The 23,535-nt window shown below is 34.9% G+C and overlaps 1 long non-coding RNA gene across 1 annotated transcript in view; it reads left to right on the top strand.

Annotated features, from left to right (window-relative positions):
• The window catches only part of LOC115896934, a 73,760-nt gene that overhangs the window by 44,320 nt on the left and 5,905 nt on the right, over positions 1-23,535 (top strand). Inside the window, exon 2 of the long non-coding RNA XR_004056865.1 lies at positions 21,077-21,130. This is a non-coding gene — a long non-coding RNA (uncharacterized LOC115896934). The remainder of the gene's footprint in view (positions 1-21,076; positions 21,131-23,535) is intronic.

The following is a 23,535-nucleotide window of genomic DNA, read 5'->3' as shown; positions in this document are numbered from 1 at the left end:
TGAATCTCAGAGTATCATGGCAATGTGAAAATTCCTATAACTCACATATTTCTATAAATCCTATGGAGTGAGTTCTTATTAAACATGAGGTAACACTTACCCTGTGTTTTAATGATATTTCAGTGGTTTCTAGAATTTTTTTAAAAATCTCAATAGAAAGGATTTGGTAAACTTAAGGTTAACCTTGATCAATATTTCAGAAAGTATTATTAATTGGAACCTAAAAGGAATGCTAAATGCAAAGATGTGGCATAGGTTCATCAAAATTAAAGAAGTCATGTAAAATTAACCTTAATTCTTCATCAGATAGAGAACTTGAAGATCAGAGAAATTGTGTTGTGATGCATGTGTAGCAAAGCATTTGAAAAAGTGCCTTTTGATGTGTGATTGAAAGGTAAGAAAATGGGCCGAATGCAAGAGACAACTAGTTACCCCTTGAACCTTTACTAACCAACACTTAGTAATGGATAACTCTTAATCTGGTAGAGATGTCTAATGGTGAGTATGGGGGCTTCATCCTCTCCTGAGAGTCTCTGGATTTAGTCATACTGAAAAGATTTTGCATTTGACACTGTTGATTATCTCTTTATCTGTAAGAAACCTATTCATGATTTGTCAATGGTTTTTGACATGTTTGTTATCATAATAGGCAAGCACATCTTCAAAGCCAATGATATTTGTTACAATTTTATGTGAAAAAACACCTTCAAGAATGGTTTTTGGGAAACTATATTCACTTGCCAACTGGCTATTAAACACCACTCTTTCTCTCCTCAAGAGATTTTTCTTACAATGCCCTATTTATTCCTGCAGAATTCACTTTGATCAGGCTATAAAGTCATCAATTCAAGTTCACCATAAAGAACCAAGCTTTACCTTAGGTACTTAAAATACTCCTAAGTAATTTTGAGTAATGGTCAATTCTATACCCTTTAGAAAAAACTATTTTAATTATTTTTTATAGCCAGTACTTTCTGGTATTTCACCAAGGTGTGATTTCAGATGTAATCCTAATTAAAGTAGCAGTTGATTATTTGATGCCAGAAAGTCCAGACATTTACAAGTCTCTGAAATTGAAGTGTTTTGATAATTGTTCTGGGAGCAATCACAGGACATTATGTCCAAGATTCAGATTGAGAGACTGAGATGCTGATGTCATTGACATTACTGCTACTGTTGCCTCTGACACTGGGAATTTGTTGATAACAGGATGATGAAACCATTAAATGACATTTTCACAGAATCACATTGCATGGATTCCAAACTTTTTAAAGAGTGTTAACTTTTCAATCAAGAAGTACTATGATATCTTGATTTCTTATATGCCTTTCCCCCCCTTTTCTCCATGCTATTTTCTTTTTAATGTGATTTTTTCATTGCCCACCACATTCCTCTTTAAGTAATCATGTTTAGTTGTATGTTTGAACACAGAGAATTATTGGAGATTTTAGATATTTTTGGGGGGATTCCAATCTGCTGGAAGCTGTCAAGGTCTGAGTTAGCTAGTTACTTACTAATGAACCCAACATAATTTTCTTTATTTTTTTCTTATGATCTTATCACATGATATGAATTATTTTGTTCATTTTAGGATTTATCATTATTATTTAGAAGTTTTTAAAAAATTGATACTGTTTTACTTAATTTGTAAAATGTTTACCACAAAATAGTTATTCATAGAAGTTACTAAAAGCTACATCTCAGAGTTTGGTAAGTTTCCAGCTGAGCCAATAGTCTGTTGATAAAGAGATGTAAATAGTGATGATCAGGCATCTTGCTTACAGAACATTAAGAGACACAGAAGAGTATTCACAATCTCACCAGGCAGCTAGACCACAATGAAATTCTAAATCTAGGAAGAAAAATAGGACATTTCTTAAAATGTGAATGGTCTTCTAGAACTATCCAATTAAACTTTCTGTATTGGTAGAAATATCTTATGTCTGCACTGTTGCATGTGGCAGCCACTAGCCACAGGTGGCTCTTTAGCTGTTGAAATATGACGAGTTATTGAGAAGTCAGATTTTCAATTTTATTTAACTTTAAATTATTTAATTTTGCATTTAAACAGCCTAATGTGGTTATTGGCTGCCATATTGGACAGCACTGCCTACTCTTTAAATTTACCATGCCTTCCCCAGATCCCACCCATTTCCCTTGTTTACCAATAACATAGACTTGGGAAGTAAATTGTGGTTTTAGTTAAGTTAATGGTCAGGTCCTGTGTTCCTCTAATAACTAGATAAGATTCCATGGTGTGCTGGTAAGCTATATTTTGGGGAGATAAAAATAGTACTGAGTTATAGTGTTTGCTGATTTCCATGGTGTACATAATTCCACCAAGGCCAATTTGAAACTATCAACATGAAATTAACCAGCCAGGAAGATTTCTGAAAATTTAACTATCTGGTCTCATAAACTGGTACAAACTGTCTCTAATATACCTAAACTCTGTAAAAGTCCCAAATCTTTCCCATGTTTTCTTAAATGTTGCTAAGGTTTACATGCCCTAGATCACTTCTCTCTGTGAGTTCTGCTCTTACTTACTTGGTTCAGCTCATGGACTGGCTTCTTAATTCTCTGTATGCTGGCTTTTTTTTTTTTTTTTTCCCCATAGAAGCACTTTTCTTTAGTTTCCATAAAATCCATTTTTAGAAACCATTTGTACAAGGCATAGAATTGTTTTAAAAAGAGATCTGTGGATGGTAGAGGGGATGGGAAAGAGTTCACTCTGTGGCAATATTAATAAATATAGATTAAGTATTGGGTATCTTTGCTATTTAATATCCTCAGACTACTCTTCACTTCCCTTTCCCAGGTTCCCTCCCCGTGCATGTCATCTCTCTGACTCCTCTTTGGTGCCTTCCTTCTGCCATAGCTTATCCTCACTCCCTGACTTTTGGATTTCCCCCAGAAACTACAAACTTTCCAACTAGATCACACAAAGCAATTCAGTTCTCTTCAGCCTCTATTCCCAAACTCTCCTTTTGATATTCACACTCATCTCGTTGCTTGAAGGACCCTTTATTTGCCATAATCAATCTTCCTTAGAAAGTAATTATTCAGGCTGGGCACGGTGGCTCAGGCTTGTAATCCCAGAATTTTGGGGGGCCAAGGTGGGCGGATCACAAGATCAGGAGTTCGAGACCAGCCCTGCCAGCATGGTGAAACCTTGTCTCTACTAAAAATACAAAAAATAACTGGGCATGGTGGCGGGCGCCTGTAACCCCAGCTATTTGTGAGGCTGAGACTGGATAATCGCTTGAACCCAGGAGGTGGAGGTTGCAGTGAGCCGAGATCCCACCACTGCATTCCAGCCTAGGCAACAAAGGAAGACTCTGACTCAAAAAAAATAAAGAAAGAAAGTTATTCATACATGCAACAAAACTTATTGAGTAACAGCTACATGCCAGGCACTCTTCTGCTTGTAAATATCAAATTTGGCTCTTCCATTGTATTAGTATTGGGTGTAATAATTTTCAAAGTGCCTAGCACACTGCTGACATATGTTGGCAATCAATAGGTGTCATTTTATTATGTATATTTTGAAGCAAAATTTAGAAATATATTAACACACTAAGGGACAGAAATAAAGGCTACAAACTTTGGAAAGATTCAGCCTTTCATCTCTGTCTTCCTCTTAATTACACATTCTATTTCACCCTCAAAGCTGACTCTTAAATACTAATATTTGTGATGTCCAGATATGTATAAACAATGATGTAATCACTATCATTTTAGTAAAACTATGTATAAATCACTGTACATTTAATTAATACAGCATGTATTTTCACTGACCCTGTGTTTATTTGTTGCTGTTGCTGTTACAAATTCCCTAGTTACTTATTGTGGACACACAATAAATATATACTTAAAATACTTTTAGTTTCAATAAGTGAAGAGAAAATACAATCAATGTTATAGAAATGATAAACATTATATTTTGGTTCATTTTATTTCTTCATTGATCGCTTTTTGTTTGCTGTAAAACTGTTTGGTAATTTTTGTGAGTGTAGTGGGTAATATTTTATTGTCCTTATGCTAGGTGTTTGCAAAAGGGGAGGAAATGCATGGTGTTCTGTTTTATGTTATGTGACTGGGCATAGAAATGTCTTACCAATTTGATCTCTTATATCTGTCCACAGCTCTTGGACTCCACTGCCTTTGTCCTAGTTCAGGGCATCATTACTCTAGTCTGGAACATTAGTCTGGAACAGTCTGGATCATTACTCTAGTCTGGAACAGAAAAATTAGCCATGCCCAGCTAATTTTTGTATTTTCATTGGAGACAGGGTTCACCATGTTGGCCAGGCTGGTCCTCCGTAGCTGGTCCTTTACCATATGTAATTTACACCAAATATTCTGCACCAGTGATTTCACAGAAGGCATATCTGATTATTTCACTCTCCACTTAAATCTGCCAAAGCTTTACTTTGCCTTAGGATAAAGTCTTAATTGAAGAGTTTCAATGCTTTCCTGATCTCTCTCTGGCTTCATCTCTTGATAACTCTTTCCTCGCCCTTTGCTCCATCCATATGAAAGTCCATCTAATTGTTTAAAGTCAACCCATTATCTCTCACAATTATGATTCTTTCAGAGGCTTCTTTGTTCAAATCCTTATCCTCATCTCTCCATCTCCCCTTTGTTTGAATACCAGTTGTTATTTTCATAAAATCTCACCCCTTACTGGTCCTCTGGTTGGACAGGTGTCTTGTTTCAATGAATTTTCATAAAATCTCTATCCCACAGAATGGCACATGGCATACAATACTGGGTATTTAATTGTTTGTCACTAAACTCTAAGTTGTGTGTGTGAGTGTGTGTGTTTAAATTACATTATCTGTTTTAACTGACAGAGCGAAGCACATTTTGCAAAGTGAATGTCATGCTTGTGTTCAAAATTAAGGCAAATTCATAACTGCAGTACATAACCAGAAGAATCTTTCTGTGCTAGCATTCAAAAGTAGGAAGAAAGAATACCTTTGCAAGTGCCTATTATGTTCAAAGTACTATGGTTGGTACTTTACATATGTCACCTAGTTTAATCCTCACAGCAATATGAGCCTTTGAAAACTTAAGCATGCTCAAGGAAAATATGAAATGGCAAAGCCAGGATTCAAAGTGTGACCTTTCTGACTGCAATATTTATGTTCTTTTCACAAATCCACATTGCTTTGAGAATCTGTGAAAGCTGTGTTGCTGACTACTACTCATCTTGTTGGTTAAATTGAAGAATGTATGTCAAAGAGGCTTGTAAACTGTAAATATTCTACATAAGTACTGTGAACTTTATAGGTATTCAAGACACATCTGTTAAATGAGTCACTAAGTGACTATATGATATTATTATTGTAGTTCATTTGAAAGAGAAGCAAGGAATACTGATCATTTCCATTTCCGGGAGTAGCATCACCCAGTCTATATTCCTCATTAATGAGTGTTGCATTAAAGAAGAATTCTATCATCAAGTATGTTTAGAAAACAATGCCCTTAGATTGGTTTCTCTACTGTAGAATTTCAGTCTGGTATATGTTAAGTACATTGTAAAGTCTTAGGAGGGTAACATTTTGGATGCAGTGCTCTCTAGTGTTACTTGACCCTGAACTGTTTTTTAGAAGCGCATCTATCTGGACTAGTATTCCATGGATTCCACTTTAAAGTGTTATAAATCACTTGTAAAATGATTTTTCTTGTCAGAGATTATTACTGGTAAACATGTGTTCTGCCATGTAAATTTAAACAAGGAATTTGAAAGGGGACTTCTGGGATGGTAGATGGTAGAGTATGGAAATTAATTTATATACGTATGTTGCAAAACAATTTCTTTTTTTTTTTTTTTTTTGAGAAAAAGTCTCACTCTTGTCCCCCAGCCTGGAGTGCAATGGCATGATCTTGGCTCATTGAAACCTCCGTGTCCTGGGTTCAAGCGATTCTCCTGCCTCAGCGTCCTGAGTAGCTGGGATTACAGGTGCCCGCCACGACGCTCGGCTAATTTTTGTATTTTTGGAAGAGATGGAGTTTCATCATGTTGGCCAGGCTGGTCTCAAACTCCTGACCTCAGGTGATCCGCCCGCCTCGGCCTCCCAAAGTGTTGGGATTACAGGTGTGAGTCACCGCGTCTGGCCCAAAACAATTCTTATCAAGTTACTTCTCTAAGACATAGATATGAGAATTTTGTACTTTATATTAGAAAATATAAAATATGACCTTATTCAAGTGCTTAATTAGTACCATGTGTAGTGAGATGCTTCAATGAAATTCATTTATTTTGATGATGAAATATTGTGAGCACAGTGTTAGTATGAACAAGACAAATAGCACTAAGCACATGGTATTGACTATTTATTATTGGCCAGGTTCTCCTATAAGCATTTTTCAGTGCATTGATTCATTGTATTTCAATGTACTGGTTAGTGGCAGCATAAAACCAGGTACCACTGTCAAGACATTTTAAAACCATTATTTGGAAAACTGAGGAAGAGAGATGTTGAATGATTCGCCCTTGCCATGCAATTAGAAATTGGTTGGAGTGGGATTTAAACCCAGACCAGGCACCTCTAGGACTTATGCTCTTAATGTGTTTACAATATTGCTACTTCCTAGGTGATTTATTGTGGTGAGGTCTTTGGGGAAAAATAATTTCTTATTACAAAAGAGTTTCATGTTTTGTTATAATTTTCAAGGTTTATAGCAATTTTGAATCAAGCAATCATAAAAGGCAGAGGCCTTAGTTTTTACCTTCCTTCCGATTAATTTTTACTAAAAAAAAATTGCCATGCTTTTTTTCCCTTGCTCTTTAATTCTTCAAAATAATAAACATTTTTTATTCAAGGGACTTGTTCCTTCAGTTAATTATGTATACCAAAAGAGGATAAAGATTATCTATTGTCCATAGCCATAGGGAGGGTGGCATGAGCCAAAAGAAAAAACAAAATGCATATGGGAATTTTATGGGAGTATGCAGCTTAGGAGGAGAGATAGAAACATGTCTGTGAACAGCAAAAGCAAGCATAGAAAGGGACAGATGCCTTAAGAAAGTCCTGGTGAAGCACAATATGTCGGCCCCAAGGAGGGAGAAAGCAACTGCACTACAGGGATCAGAAAAGTTTCCAAGAAATGATAGTATTTCATTTTGGAGGGTGAGAAGTGGTTGACTGTGAAGTAAAAGAGAAAAGTAGAACAAGACAAATAAGGGCATGGGAAAGGGCCCTGACTCTGTTTCTGTATGTACAGAGTTAATAAAACATGTTCCATTCAGTTCGGTTGGTATAGGCAGAAAGCAACTTTATTCTTTCTGTAAAAACCAATGCAAACCCACTCTGTAGACTTGCTTCTCCTCACCCCTTGGGTGAAATCAGGAACAGACTCTATAGCTTGCCTGGTCATGCTCAACTCAGATAATAAAACAATGGTGTCTTTTTTTAAGACGTTCAATCCAGTATATTATCAAAGCTCCCAACTTTCATTCAAATAAATTTACCCCCACCCCACCTCCACCTAAGCTTGAGCCCTCTCAGCAAGCATCCTGAGCTTGGAGCCTGAAAGTGGGAAGGTATTGTGGGTTTCTTGTCTCTTTTTCCTGCTCTACAGAAGCCCCTGAAATTGATTACTACACCAGCCAACTGACCAGGCTTGGAGCAAGGGGAGAGCACAGAGATAAAGATGACAATTTTGGTTTTTGAATCAGTAAACCTTGAAACCCTTCTATGTTGGACTGCTTGTTATGTGAAATAATACTTTCTCTTCTTAAGTCAAACAATATGGGATTTTCTATAAATTTGCTGTATAGAAATTAGCTGTTATAATTGCCATTGTTGCTATTTTATCTTAAAGGCAGAGCTATTTATGTAAAAGATTTTCCTATGTTTATATATGGCTATCACAATGAGTCACAGCAAACCTTTTAGAAATTATATTGGATCTTCATTTTATATACATGCATATAATGTAAAAAAAATTTAATATATTATATATTACATCATATAAAGTTTTAAGCTTTATACTAAAATTTATAGTTTAAAACTGTGAGGAAAAAATGGCATTATTTTGAAGAGAAGTGGTAATTCCTGTTATATTGGCAATATCCTGGACTAGGGTCGGAATGCTTGCAGTTTAGTTCAGGCCTAGCAGCCTATCTTATAAAGCAATGATACAGATCAAGTGCAGTAATTAATGCAAAGACTTTTGAAATACTGTGCTTAGAAATTTAACTTTTTATTCAAATAATAGTGTAGAGTAAGCTTTTCGGTATATTGGAGATACTTTCTGAATTTAATGTGTTACACAACCTTGATGTTTGTGAAATGTATTTTTGTTGAATATAACATTCAGAATATTTATAAGTTTTGGTTTTCTTTGGTCCTACATCATTCTATTTTGGCTTTTACTTGGTTTAAAAATGTTTCTGACTAAAATTTTAATCTGTGCATTTGTGCTTATCTGGTTTTCTAGAAAATTCAATAAATGAAGGATGAACAATCAATGCAGTTTTTAGAAATTTGAGTAGACATATTTAGCTATTATTTGGAGTCAAATATGGTCTCAAGATAAATTAAATATGAACTATAAAACATTATGGCACAAAATACTGAGGGACTATCATTAAGCTTCCATTTGCTTTTCAAGAGATGGGAGATTTTTCTTAGTGTAAGTAATCTAATGAGTGTTCTCTGCTTATAGTACCTAAAGTATTGGGTTAGGTACCCATGAGGATTACAATTAGTATGGGGCCATTGGTGAAAGGTACATTCCTCCTTTGATTAAAAAAAAAATTGCAGTTATTTGTTTTTTAAATTAAATTGACTTTTTAAATTGTACATCATCATGTGAGCCTGGTTGAAAGATGAGAATTAGTAAACTTTTTGGTCTGAGAATTTATTATGGTAACCTCTACTGCATCCTTCCTTTAGCCATTTTGTCATGTAATACAAAAACCAATTGTGTTTGCTTCTGAGATGTCTTGTTGATGCTAAAGTCTTCAAAAATGTACTCCACAGAAGAAAACATTGTAACATTTTATCCTTAAATGAATTTTCCAAACTCTTCAATTTTAAAACTCGGCGTACAGTTCGTATTTATAAAATTTCTACTGCCTTCAAATGGGTTAGTTGGAATTCAGACCATCTGTGAGATGATGGAGATGGGCTAACTGGAAAGCCTAGTAGCTATAAAAGTAGATTTCAGTTGAACCATTTGTTAGAAGACAAATGCCTTGCCTTTTACCAAGGTATTTGGGAAATTGTTTTTTGGCACTAGCATTCACTCACTTGCTCTCAAACACTGCTATGCACATTGGTCTAGCAATTGAATATTGATTCACGTATTTGTGCATATAAGCATGGATTTTGAATATTCAGTGGTTAAAGGTAACCTCCAGGTTGACTGCTAAAGAAACACATTATGCTTTATAGAATAGTTTTCCAAAGAAAGTGGTACATTTGCTGCAATACGTGAAAATGCAGGCTCCAGAAGCAATGTTAATATTCAGTAACCTTAGCTTGTATTAATATTATGAGAACCACTAGGCTGCCAGCTAAATACCAATTTAAGTTTAGATCTGCATGCCTAACACTGGGGACTACTGTTCCTCAGAGCTGTGCGTAATTCCTTTTAACACTAAAAGGAGAGAATGAAGTGGTGAAATTCCCTTTTAGGGAAGCCAATATTGAGAAGCCCATTTATTTATCTAGATCATTAGCCTGTGAGCTTACAGTTAAAGCATTTGAACTCTTAGAACCATGACACAAACATGAACTAAAGAACAGTCCATGGGAGACGCAGTGACTTGCATCTATAATCCCAGCACTTTGGGAAGCTGAGTTGGGTGGATCACCTGAGGCCAAGAGTTCGAAACAAGCCTGACCAACATGGCAGAAACCCCGTCTCTATTAAATATACAAAAACTAGCCAGGTGTGGTGGTGCATGCCTGTAATCCCAGCTACTTGGGAGGCTGAGCCAGGAGAATTGCTTGTACCTGGGAGATGGAGGTTGCAGTGAGCTGAGATCGCATCACTGCACTCCTGTCTGGGTGACAGAAACTTCTCAAAAAACAAAACGAAACAAAAAAACAAAAAACAGTTCACCACACATTACAAAAAGTCCACAGTCTCTAAAATTAAAAATGTTAAATATAGATTATAATCTAAATGGCTCAGTAATTCAGTGATATTGCATCTCAAATACTAACTGCATATTTTCCCACACATCTTAGAGATAACAAACAACATATAAAATCATTTCCATGGTTACAGAAATGCATATTTTTATATATTAGGTTGGAAAGGACATCAAGCCTGTGGCATCTATCATAGTACATAGCTTCAACATTAATTGTCCTTTCATCCTAATTTTTGCTTTGCTTTTAATGAATGTTTCTAAAATTCCAAGGAGAAGATTGGGAGTCCAATATCAGAAAGAAGGAAATAATCAAGTGTGACTTGTCTGTCTTTGTTAGAGATTTCTTAACTATTTATTAAGTGGTCCTTTTTGGTTTGAGAAGGAAAAGTTGCCCTATAACCTTAATATTTTAGAATATTCACCAATAACATGTAATATCCTAATTATATATTATAAAACCTGAATCGTTTCAGTAATAATTTGAATACCAAATATCTTGTCCCATTTTCCTCCCTTCAACTGCTATCTTTTATCTCACTATTTTCTATTTGTGTTACTTACATGTTTTTCATTTCCTCTTTTCTCCTGTATTTTTTTAATTCCTGATTTTGACTCTCAAAACTTTTCTCTATTTAGTAAAATTATATTTTCAGTTATGTTGCGTTTTTAAAATTTGGACCTCTTCCTTATGTTCTGCAATGTGTCATCATTGATCAGAATACTGTCCTTCTAGGAAGCAGCTATATATTCCTGCTATTTTAATCGGGGAATTTTGATTTCCAGACTAAGATGTGCTTTATCTCCCTAGGCAGATACCTGTACCTATGCTTTTTTCTTATTTCTTCCCACACATTCTGGGATCTTGCTACCCTGATTGGCTTCCCACTTACCAGATTTTTCCATATATTTGTCTCCATTTGGCATTTCTTTACTCTTTTCAAACAAAACAGGAAAAATACCTTTGCTTGTTCTTCCCGCCATCTTCAAGCCCCTTTATACTTTCTTTTTGTCCTAGTGCCTCTGCCATATTTGTCAGGAGTGGCTTCCATGCTCTACTTCCATTTTGTTACTGTCCACCTTAGAGCTCTAAAGGTAGGCTTCCTTCTATCCTCATTTCCATTCCAAAACCATGTCCACAGTGGTTTCCAGGGATTTCTTTTCTTTTTCTTTTTCTTTTTTTTTTTTTTTTTTTTGAGATGTAGTCTCGCTCTGTCGCCCGGGCTGGAGTGCAGTGGCCGGATCTCGGCTCACTGCAAGCTCCGCCTCCCGGGTTTACGCCATTCTCCTGCCTCAGCCTCCCGAGTAGCTGGGACTACAGGTGCCCGCCACCTCGCCTGGCTAGTTTTTTGTTTTTTTTTTAGTAGAGATGGGGGGTTTTCTTAGATATAAAATTTTATTTCTTTCATTTAATCCTGAAGTTTATTGCCTCATTAAAAAAAATGTCTTTTCCTTGGCCTTGTTGAAATCAACATTTGGATTTTTCTTATAGATTATTAACTAATATATTTCTTGATAGGATGGTAGTCTGAGTCCTTCTGTTCATTTGTCTCTGGGAAAAATTGCTCACTCTCTTAATTTCAGTTTACACCTCGATGTATATGACTTCAGAATCTCTATATCTTTTCAAGGACCCTCCTTTCTTCAAATGTCTACTCAATATTTTCATTTGAATTTCTACCATTGCTTCAAACTTAACATATGTTAAAAGCTTTAAATTATGTTAAAACCTATTCTGTTGATCAGGTACAAAGTCTGTCTTATTTGAACAAACAGCCTTCTTTCCTTCTCTGTATGTGTCAAACAAATCTCAAAATTGTATTAGGCTCTTCTTTTAAATATCTAGCTTATTTTTTTTTTTTTCCATTTCCATTAACATTTGCTTAGTCTAAGGTATTATCACCTTACATCGAGCATTCCAGCGACATTGTACCTGGCTTCTACGCTACGGGGATAGAAGCCCTTTCCCCAGACAATCCTGGACACTTTTATCTCTTCAAAACACTGCCGTGTAACTTTCCTGCCCAAAAATGCAGTAGTACTCAATGTACTAAGACAAAAGTCTACCTTATTTGCTGAGATTTCAAGGTCAATTATTTTGACCATAATTTACTTTTAAACAAACTTTAACATTTGTTTTATTAAAATAAAATGTTTAAACAAATTAAATTTAACAATTTACTTGAGCAAAAAAATGATTCATAAACCTGGCATAATTCAAAACTAAAGAGTTTCAGAGAGCTCTGCTCAGGTGGGCAGTGAGCTGTTATAGCCCAAACGGGAAGGGAAGTACAGAAATAGCTTGACTGGTTAAATCTAGACATTTGCCTTATTTGGGCATGGTCTGGTCAGTTGGCTGCCTGTGACTGCCTGAAGTTCAGCTGTTTGTGATTGACTGAGACTCTGTTTTCTGTTACAAAAAACATACTCCTAAGTAAGGTTTCAGTTTGTTTACATACTGAGTTAGGTTACAGTTCATTATGTAGGAACTCGCAATGTGAAGACAGCCTCAGGCTAATGGCCTTCTGCTTATTTCCCATGTTTAACTTCTCATTAACATCAAACAAGGCTCTTCTGCTCCAGCTGGATTGATGCACAATTCTAGGAGAATACATTATCATTCACTCTGCAGCTTTCTTTCCCTTCGCCCTTTGTGACTCTACACCTTATCTCTCCTTAAATTTTTTTTTTTTTCTTTTTGAGATGGAGTCTCGCTCTGTTGCCCAGGCTGGAGTGCAGTGGCATGATCTTGGCTCACTGCAACCTCCACCTCCCAGATTCAAGCAATTCTCCTGCCTCAGCCTCCCTAGTAGCTGGAATTACAGGTGCGCACTCCTACACCCGGCTAATTTTTGTATTTTTAGTAGAGAAGGGGTTTCACCATGTTGGCCAGGAGGCTGTTCTTGAACTCCTGACCTCAGGTGATCTGCCTCCCAAAGTGCTGGGATTATAGGCATGAGCCACTACACCCAACCTCCTTTAAATCTTATCTATATCCTGCCTCCTTAAAAATTGCCAGTCTCTAAAACTCAGATTACCATACACTTTATTTAGTTTTTTTCACACAGCGCTCCTAACCAAACTGTGGGTGGAACTAGTTCTTATGTTTAGGTAATATAGATGCCTTATTACCAGTAAGCACTCATGCAATAAATACGGAAGAGTAAATGACAAACGTCAGCAATTATTTAGAGAAGCATTTTGTCATTTAAAATCAAATTGCACAATGTTTAACCTCTAACCCCCTGTTTAATCTGAGGACTAAGTTTACCGGAAAGTGTTTGCTTAGAAATAGCCTCTGAATTCTTCTTTGGTCTACTTGATTTAGAATTCTTCATTCAGGATTTCTACCCATTGGAAATCATGGTAATTTATCAATGTAATCTGCATTTTACAAACTTAGCCATTTTTACAAAAAACTTAAATTCTCTTTGAATCTGATTATAACATCTTTAGATTTTGACATCTATAGAACTGTGGAGGAAAAAAAAGGGCTCAAGAAGTCTGCGTCATTTTGTGAGGATAATTGCCACATACTTGGTTTAGAATTCTCAGGCATATAATATTGGCTTTTCAAACACCTTGTCTCCCAATCATTATTCACTTATTCACTGCAATAATGTTTCGGGATGCCTGCTCAGTACCAAGAACTGTGTTAGAGATACAAGGTACACAAAAGCCAGTCTTTGCCCTTAGGTTTTCTTTCCACTTTTCTTATTTTGATATATTTTCAGAGGACTACATTCACACAATTCTGTTTGTTTATAACATTTCCAAATTGGGTAAGGAGATAAAAGTGGTGTGTGTGTTTCTTATTTTCTAGGAAAGGAAAAACAATGGTGATATTCACATACACTGCTTACTAATGTTAGAAAAACAGGGGCATTTTTTAAAAATGCTAAATTAGATCATATTGTTCTATGACACCCTTTAATGAGGAAAGCACTCTCTACCCTATATGTAAATTGGGCATTAGAGCAGGGGTCACCGAACCCTGGTACTGGTCTGTGACCTGATAGGAACCAGGTTGCACAGCAGAGGATGAGCAGCCAGCAAGGGAGCATTCCAGCCTGAGCTCTGCCTCCTGTCAGATCAGCGGGGGCATTAGATTCTCATAGGAGCGTGAACCCTATTGTGAATTGCTCATGCGAGGGATCTAGGTTGTGTACTCCTTATGAGGATCTAACTAATGCCTAATGATCTGAGGTGAAACAGTTTCATCTCGAAACCATCCCCCATTACCCCCATCCTCCATTCCCTGGGAGGAAAAATTGTCTTGCACGAAACTGGTCCCTGGTGCCAAAAATTTTGGGGACTGTCAAAATTAGAGGTCCTGTCAACTAGACCTTATTTAATTTTTAAAATTGAAATTCTAACTGGAGAATATGGCTAAATAATCAGAAATTTTGTTTCCTTTATATGTTTGTGTGTGTGTTTATATGTGTGTGTGTGTATACATATTCTTTATGTCAAATAAAATGGCTTATTTTCTAAAATAAACTCTTGACTTTTAAAATCATTACTATATTTTTTTCTCAGAGTCTGAATCAATCCTAGCCCAATAAATAAATCACTTATATGGAGAATGCAATAGTTTTTCCAAATCATAACACTTATTTCACTAAAGTGTCAAATTTCTACTTAAAATTCTAAGTAGAATTCACATTTCTGTTTGAGTCCTAACTGTTCTGGAAAGTGTATGCTTCTCCTAAGGAAATCATTCCAATTTGTTGGTCAAGATGCTTGCTTTTAAAATCTTATCAATGCAAAAGGAATGCTTATTTTATGGTAGTGGAGGACTACCAGGATAAGTCTTAACAATACAAATGAATAAATAATCAAGAAATTTGCCATCACAAATAATGTAGGCAAATTCTAATACTTTTATCTGTGTTCGTAATCACTGATTTTAGAAAGTTGCTATAGAAGGTAGAAAGGAACCTTGAGTGACCAGCTGGTACTGTCTCTTTGCTTTAGGCAAAATGTCTAGGATCCCTCTAAGAGAGATATTTCTTTCTCTGGCATCTCAAGAAATGGGACTTCTTATCTTCCCATGGTATTGCATTCTGTTGTTTTATTAGATACATGAAATGAACCTTTTTCTTGGTCTAAATGTAATCTGCCCTTAATATGGCAAATATTTTGAAGAGTAAACGGCCAGATGATCTGTTTCTTGCACATAACTTTCCTTTATATTAAAAAAAGTTTCTCTGCTAATCATTTAAATATATTGATACTTTGGTCTTCAATCCTAAATTTTGTTGATTACTTAAGAAACTTATCATTCTCACACATTCTATCCAGAAAGCTAGTTAATGCCATGAAGGGGAAATGCTTATTATTCTGATTGATGTTTCCCAACACTTTCTGTTTTCCTATGCTTAATTTTTGGAGAAAGCTGATTTTATGTGTAACATCTATAGGTAGATTTTGACTTACATGTAGTAAAAGCATCCAAATTCTTTCTTTTTCAAGTTAAGAAACACTTGGAATGATTTAAATGGAAGAGATATTCTTTTTTAAAGATTAAAAAATAGACTATTTTAGTAGCCATGGAATAATCAATTTTTTTCTGAATTAAATGCTATAATGCTAAGTTATTAAGGTAAAGACTACTTAGATTCCAAAACAAAATACTTGGCATGATGAGGTGAAGATTTTCTGGGGGAAAAAAAATCTAGCAAAATTATGCTACCTATTGTAAATCATTTTGCCAACTTATTTAGATTTTTAACCTCCAGCAATAACAGATTATTTTGATAAATTATTCATATTTCTGCATTGTACACCTTTTGCAATTTGCATATCTGGCTGCAAATAGGCCCTTCTTTCAGGCTTCAGTCCCCTTGGTCACACAGGATGGCCAAAGGCTGCTTCATGATTAATTTCATCTCAATAGGGTAATTATCATACTGAAATGAAGCAGTGCCCCTGAAATATGCTTTCCTGGGGCTATAAGTACAAGAGGCTTAGCCTAGAGCTTTCAAGTATGTAGTAACTTTTAGCTTAAATGTTAACCTTTCTCTATTTTGGTACTATTTATATCTAAAAATAACACTGGATTTTATAACAATAGAAAACAATAATTTAGAATTTGATCTAGCAACTCATTGGACTGTAAGATAATTTGTCATTAGTTTCCACTGTCTTACACAAAAAATAAAGGATGTATATATTTTGAGGGGTCAAGGTTTTATATTGCTGGGTCAAATTGTAGCTGCTGAATTAATAAACATGAATTTATCTCCTGGTCTATGGAAAAGCCATTTAACTTTTCTATATTTAGTTTTCTTACCTAAGAAAATAAGAACAGTTGGCCGGGCACAGTGGCTCACGCCTGTAATCCCAGCACTTTGGGAGGCCAAGGCAGGTGAATCACGAGGTCAGGAGTTCGAGAGCAGCCTGACCAACATGGTGAAACCCTGTCTTTACTAAAAATACAAAAAATGAGCTGGGCACAGTGGTGGATGCCTGTAATCGCAGCTACTCAGGAGGCTGAGGCAGGAGAATCATTTGAATTTGGGAGGCGGAGGCTGCAGTGAGCCAAGATCATGCCACTGCATGCCAGCCTGGGCGACAGAGTGAGACACTGTCTCAAAAAAAAAAAAAAAAAAAAAAAAAAAGAACATCTAAGTTCCTTGTAATTTTGAAGAAATAGCAAGAGACAGCTTTTAAAGCTGTTTTCCTTTCTTTGGAAAATTAATAAAAGAAATTTGATTCATAATTTGAACCCTGAAAAAATGTTTATCTCAAACATGCTCTTTAATAGTATTGCAATATTTTCATTTTTTGCTATTTGTTTCCCCTCTTCTTTTATCAAAATCCATTCAAATTAATTAAAAATTTGCAAATTTGTCTAAATTAGTTAATTTTACAAAATTCCCAACTGCAATGTGGGTTACCATATATTCTGCTAAAAATCTAGTTCTAAAATTTAGAGTTAATACACTTTCTGAATAACACATATCAGTGATCAAAGAGAAAAAGAGATTTTGCATCATCTTAAAAGTGAAATAGATTCCCGAACTTAGTGTTCCATTTCAAAGCAGTCAATTGGATTTTTGTTTTCATTTTTATACTTAGATATTCTGTGCCATTTCTTACATGTTTCCTAGAGGCAATTTTTCCAGCAGTTTGTTGACTCTGGAGTTATAAAGTTGAATAAGTGACGATCAATCAGTGATCTCAGGGAATTTATAGGGTAGTAGGAAGGGAAGTTATATGAGTAAATAATTGTATTATTTCATGTTGAAATGGAAATCTGTAGTGTGGAGGTCAGTGGGGTGGGTATTGTCAATAACAAGGACAAAGTCTGTGTGGTAGGAGCCCACTACCTGCTTTACCATCTGCTGCTACTCATTCTCCTGCCCCTGTCAGTTCCTCTCTCTAATGTCCAGTCACTTCACTGCAGCTGGGAGGATCTTTCTTACTTATTTTGTTGTTACTATAAGTAAGGGACTTACATGTTATTCAGGTATTTGAATAACACTGCTTATTGTCTCTTGTGAAGTAGTAATTGATCTCTACCAACTTATTCTAAAATTAAAACATAATAAATACATTGATTTTTTTCAGAGATGGGAGAATGCTCAAAAACATGTAAGATGTGGATAGGATTTTCAACAATATTATTATTCCTTATCTGCTGTCCATTAGCCAAAGACCAATTCTGGCAGCTGACAATGTAGCAGTCCATTTGCCACTAAAGTTATATGAAACCTATTTTTGAAAATGTATTGGATTTGCACTTTACATTAAATGAAGTCAAAATATAAACAGTGTCCTAGAAATGAAAAGTCAATCGTATTAAACTAATATTTAAATCTCTGTGCAAAAATTGGCTCTTTAACAAAATGTTTGCAGACTAATGATATCTTTTCAGTTTTGTAAATCAGATTGTTCCATGTCTATGGAATCAGAAGACATTGAAACATTTGGCCCATCTGATTCATGACAATTTGTTTATATAAATACAACATGTTTCAGGGATCTACAAATACTAACTTCTCTAATAATTTCCTGTGAAAACACCCCCAAGTGAATTATGCTGACATTTTAATCTAGGCCCATCCTGTCTCTGATTTAAAAGTCCAAAATACTATTTATCAATTTCAGAATTACTGTAATCTTTAGTTGAATATTGTTATGGTCATCTGTTTTTTATTTAAATCATTGTACTTTATTTCCAAAATCATAGCTATAAACAAAACTATGACAAGATAAAATGATTTGATATAATGAAATTTTCATTAGAATATGTGTAGTGCAGGCAGTACAGATGAAATACTTTAGTAGGTGTTGGAAACAGTGGGTTCATTATCCTGTCTTCTTTATTTTTGTATAGGTTTAGAATTTTCCCTAACAAAAATGTAGTTTCTTTTGTAGTTGGCAGAAATCAAAAGGAGACAGAAAAATTATTTATAATGAAAATTTGTCTATCTGGATTAATATGTTTTCAGTAGTACAATATTTGGTGCAGCCTTCTTGTGTCATACATGTATGAACTCAGGGTCGATTTGCTCCCCTAATGTCATGCAATTTGGAAATGCTATGCAAGAGCACATGTCAAATCTGATCTTCTTTGCATGTGTCCTCAATAGTTTCAAGGATGATATTGTTGTTGGTTGGATGCAAGCTGGCAGAATTACTGAAAAGGCATTTGGTTTTAAACTGTTAATTTCTATTGAGATGTAGATCATGTAGTAGGTTGTGAGCTAGTATTTTAGACGGGTGCAAATGCAGTTGAGGTTGGTGCAACTGCAATTGCGTTTGCACCAACCTCATAAATGAACTTTAAAGCTTAAAATCAGAGAAGGAATAGATGGAGTTATGAGGGCCAAACATGATACTGTCACAATCCGGAGATTTTCCTCCATTAAAATCATACTTTTGCAGGTAGACATTGTAGAATGACCTCTTTAAAATACACTTTTACCTGGAAACAGTATCTTCAATGCATCAGTATGCATTTGTGGACTGTTTTCTTTGGCCTGTGTTGGGGACGGGACAATGAGGTGCACGGAAAACTTAGGGAGGGAACTAAGTCTTAGTAGAAAGAAGAGCCCATAGGTAAGGAACCCTAAAACACGCCCAATCAATATGCACAATACGCACACAGCCAAACCCAGGACAGGCTAAGGTTATTAAAGAGGTAAATTCCATTGAGAGATGACAAACCTGTTGGGACACTCAAATGGGAAAAGCTCAGCAATCAGGGGCATGTTTCTGAACCTGACCCCTGAGGGAGAAAGCAGCTGACAGAGAAACCCAGCGGTCTGTGGGAGAAATGATAAGGCCCTAGGAAAAGCACTACATAATTTGCAGGTGTGTGAGACCTCGGTGGTCTAATATAATCTTAGGTGCGATGGGGTTGTTTAGGATCAGTGATTTCAGAGGATATAAAGAAAAAGGAGAAGACAGAAGGAAGATTGGCTGCAAAGTTTTGCAAATCTTTATACAAATTCTAAAGTACTTTACCTACTGATATTTTAAAATCTTTTTCTTTAACATTTAATTGCAAACTACTGTATAATTTTCTAATATTTTGAGATCTCCAGGAAGTAAAACATCTGAGCAGAACGGTGTTCTTTTGTTGGAAATTTTGGTCATATTATTTTCTTCCTTTCTTCCACTGGTTTTGGTCAACAATGATTTAATACTTGTCCACTAAATGTCAGTCATATATAATTACTAATTGAGACCATCTAGTCTAGGTTTGACAAAGATGGTACTAGCATGCATGCATGCATGCAGTTTTCCTCCAGAAAAAAATGAATTATGAAAATATCAAGGGTAGACTTAATTCAGTTTTGGCAAAAGATATTTTGTCTGAAGAAATAGCTATAGTAATTAGAATTATTTATGGATCAAATAATATGTATTTTATATAACAACAAATAAAAATTAGCATTTTTATAATCATGGTTATATATAAATGAATAATTATTTTACCAAAAAGAGATAAAGCATGAATTAGAAATCAAATCAACATTAAACAAGTTATAATCAACATTTGACAACAATTAAATGAAAGATTGAACATATATGTGAATCAGCTACTACATATACACCTAACTTCGTGTCCACACCTAATTATTCCTAAACATGTGATGAATGAATGAAAGTGAATATCTAAAACAAATGACCCAATCTTACTTTCCATTATTAAATAATAATTCAATTATTGAAAACAGTAAAGACAATCAGAAACCATACTAAGTCAAATGTGAAGTGAGCCACTATTTTTGAAATTTTTATTTACCCATTATTTCCCATTCTGATTAAGTATATTTAAATGTTTATCATATAAACTGTTTAAGATAAATCCTGTTTCCTTAAAGGAAAAATTCTGAACAAAGGAGAAAAAAATAGTAAAAATTGTAGAACAAGAAGGAAGAAAGATCCAAAATGAAGCTTGCTCATTCTCTCGCCTCATTCTTTGCCCAGGGCCACACTAATAGTGATTGGTGCCACTGCAGTTTAGGGAAGGGCATTTTAGAGTCAAAGGCTTGAACTTGAGATTGGTTGTTCCAGGCTTTATTCTCACATTAGTCCCTAAGGGACCTTCAGTAAGTCATCTTATTTGGTTCTACGTGTACCATCGATTTCAAAGGACTGATAATACAGACATAATTTACATAGAATTCTGAGATTTTCAAATTCGGATGCTCAACAAATGCAAAGTGATATTCCATGGCCAGTTAACAGTGAGGCAAAACAGTTTTTGGAATGTTTATCTTATGCTTTAAATTGCTTCAGTCAATGTTTTTCTTTCAGTAAGCTCAATTCTCAGCAATTCCTCTAATAACTGTTTATTTCTTAACAAAAATTCTGCGTGTCAAAGGCAACACTCTTTATGCTCGTTTGTGTTTGTGCTCCCCTGCCCCTGTTTTATTTATATATTTTTCCAAAATCGTACTTCATGGTAATTTATGTTTTTTTTTTTTTTTTTTTTATTCTAAGAGCCGGGAAAAGCTCCTGAAACCAAACAAGGGACTGTAAAAATTGCAGCACAAGGTAAGCAATAAAATACTTTAAAAATCATGGCTTTTATTTTTTTATTTTTTTAACATCTATAGCACTTGATTGACAAAAGCAAAAACTGTTTATTGCAGAATAGCACCATCTGCTGGGATATTGCAAAAAAAAAATTGTTGAATGAAAATACACAGTTTAAGTATTTATTTAGTAATTAGCAATGTAATGCCAGATTTGCAGAGGAAATGCCGAAGGACCCAATAACTAGTCTTGGCTCCAAGTTTCAGTATTTGAGCTTTATGTGTATTTTTAAAAATAAGCCATAGATGTGCATAAAGAAATACAGACACGGATATAAAATAACGTACACTTTTCTATAATTTTCAGTATATCTTGTAATTTATGTCACATGAGAAAATCAGAATGTTATTAAATTAATAGTACTTCATAAACATCAAAACTAAAAATTGGGTTCCAGATATGGCTATAAAATAATTATCCTATTTTTATGAGCCGTCTAGGAAAATTAGCTTCCTCATTTATGAATATCTTCAGGATATCAAAAGTCCTTTCGTCTCACACCATGAGGATTAATTTGATGAAAGCATAAGGGAAGGGTACAAGTATTCTGTTTTTGTCATGTGGCAAAACTTTATGGAACACACTTAGAAAATAAAAGATACAATATTTACTGGAGAAGATCTTTATCATCTCTTCTATGCTAGATTATATAATATCAAGCAATAAAGGAGATACACATAGGTGGTGGCACAATTTTCAGGGGGTAGAAGTCTCTCATAACAGACTCCTTAGCATATTACATAATGTATGACTGAATTTATTGTATCTGAGCAAAATTTTTCTCTTGTGTTTAATCTCGGACCCAACAACATGCAGAATCACCCCCCAAAATATTGGTAACATGGGTTTGTTAAATGCCATTTGACTCAATGGATTTGTTAAATGCCATTGTTTGTCTGTGAGCAAAACAAGCTAGAATTGTTAAAAGAAGTGATACCAGTTTTCAGTTTTCATGTTGAAAAACTTGTTTTTCTTTAGGAAAGTTCTGATAGGAAATATGGTAAATATTATGAATGGTAAAAAGGCAGGACAAATAGTATTACCTTTGATTTTTTAATACATGAAAACGCAGGTCAGGGTGAGTTCCTCAAGCCAATGACTACCAGTTTAAGAAATCATTGCTATTAGTGTATATACATTCTCATAGAAAACCACAATCACCTTAGGCCCCTTCTGTTTGACTGAGACTTCTGAGGACCATAGTGTAGATATGGAACTATAACTTGAGGCAGGAATTTTGGGTTAGTTACTTCAGCCTCATGTTAGAGGTGTTCATGAGGAAGAAAATTAAGAGATATCCGAAAATTTGCTTCATATTTGAGCTTGAGTCTAGGGGCTCTTTAAACTACATTTAACCATTCAAGATTTAAAATACACTGGACAAGGCAACTTCAGAGTTTATTGTTTTGTAATAAAATATTTATTTTTGAGTAAATAGTAACATAGAGTTTCAAAGTCTTGTTAGAATCATCCTTGGAAGGAAATTGGATGAAAAGATTGGTGAAGCACAGTGAACAAGGCCAGAGTGAAGTATTCTGTGTATACATTTACTAAAATAAAAATGACACACCAATTCAGGGACACACCAAAGCAGAACTGCATATTTTTCACGTCTTTGCAAATCCCCCATAGATCTTTCTTAGATATGTTTATTTTAATGCCATAGGCATATAATTAAATTATGCATAGAAATAATTAATATTTGCAAGTACTTCACGTGGAGACAAAACTTACACAAAATTGGCAATAATCCTATAGTAGACTGATGTTTTTGAAGTATAAGTGACAAAATTGATCATGATCTTTGTGGCATGGTAAAACGCTAGATTAGATCTGTTCATTTATTTATTTTTAACTTTTACAACCAAGGACATATTAAAAATCTGGTTTCCATACATATGTATGTGTATATGTTCATATTTATTTATAACTATTATTAAGATTTAGCATATATTCTTTGGAATTTTAAAATAATTTAAGGAAAATTATTTTACCAAACTTTTGAGGCACTGAGGAGGCTACAAAATAAATATCTCACTACTATAGGAAATTCCAATTTGGAGATCTAACAGATTTAGGTAAATATAAGGAAAGGCTTTTGTTTCTATTAAGACATGAGACAATAACTTCAAATAGGACGGTGGCAATGACAAGAAAAAGACCACAAATGTCATTAACATTTTGAAGAACTAATGTCTGATAGAATATATGAAAAGAAACAAAGGAAAGAACAAAAATGATACTGAGCTTTGGAACTTGGGTAATGAGGAGATCATCTATCTCCATTGTCACTGTAAACTGTAAACTGAAACTATCAAACATACAAGAATGGGAAAAAAAAGATGCATTTGTATGCATGCGTG

This window comes from Rhinopithecus roxellana, chromosome 4 (genome assembly GCF_007565055.1).
Source record: "Rhinopithecus roxellana isolate Shanxi Qingling chromosome 4, ASM756505v1, whole genome shotgun sequence".
Lineage (NCBI taxonomy): Eukaryota > Metazoa > Chordata > Mammalia > Primates > Cercopithecidae > Rhinopithecus > Rhinopithecus roxellana.
This window is presented reverse-complemented; position numbering and strand designations above follow the sequence as displayed.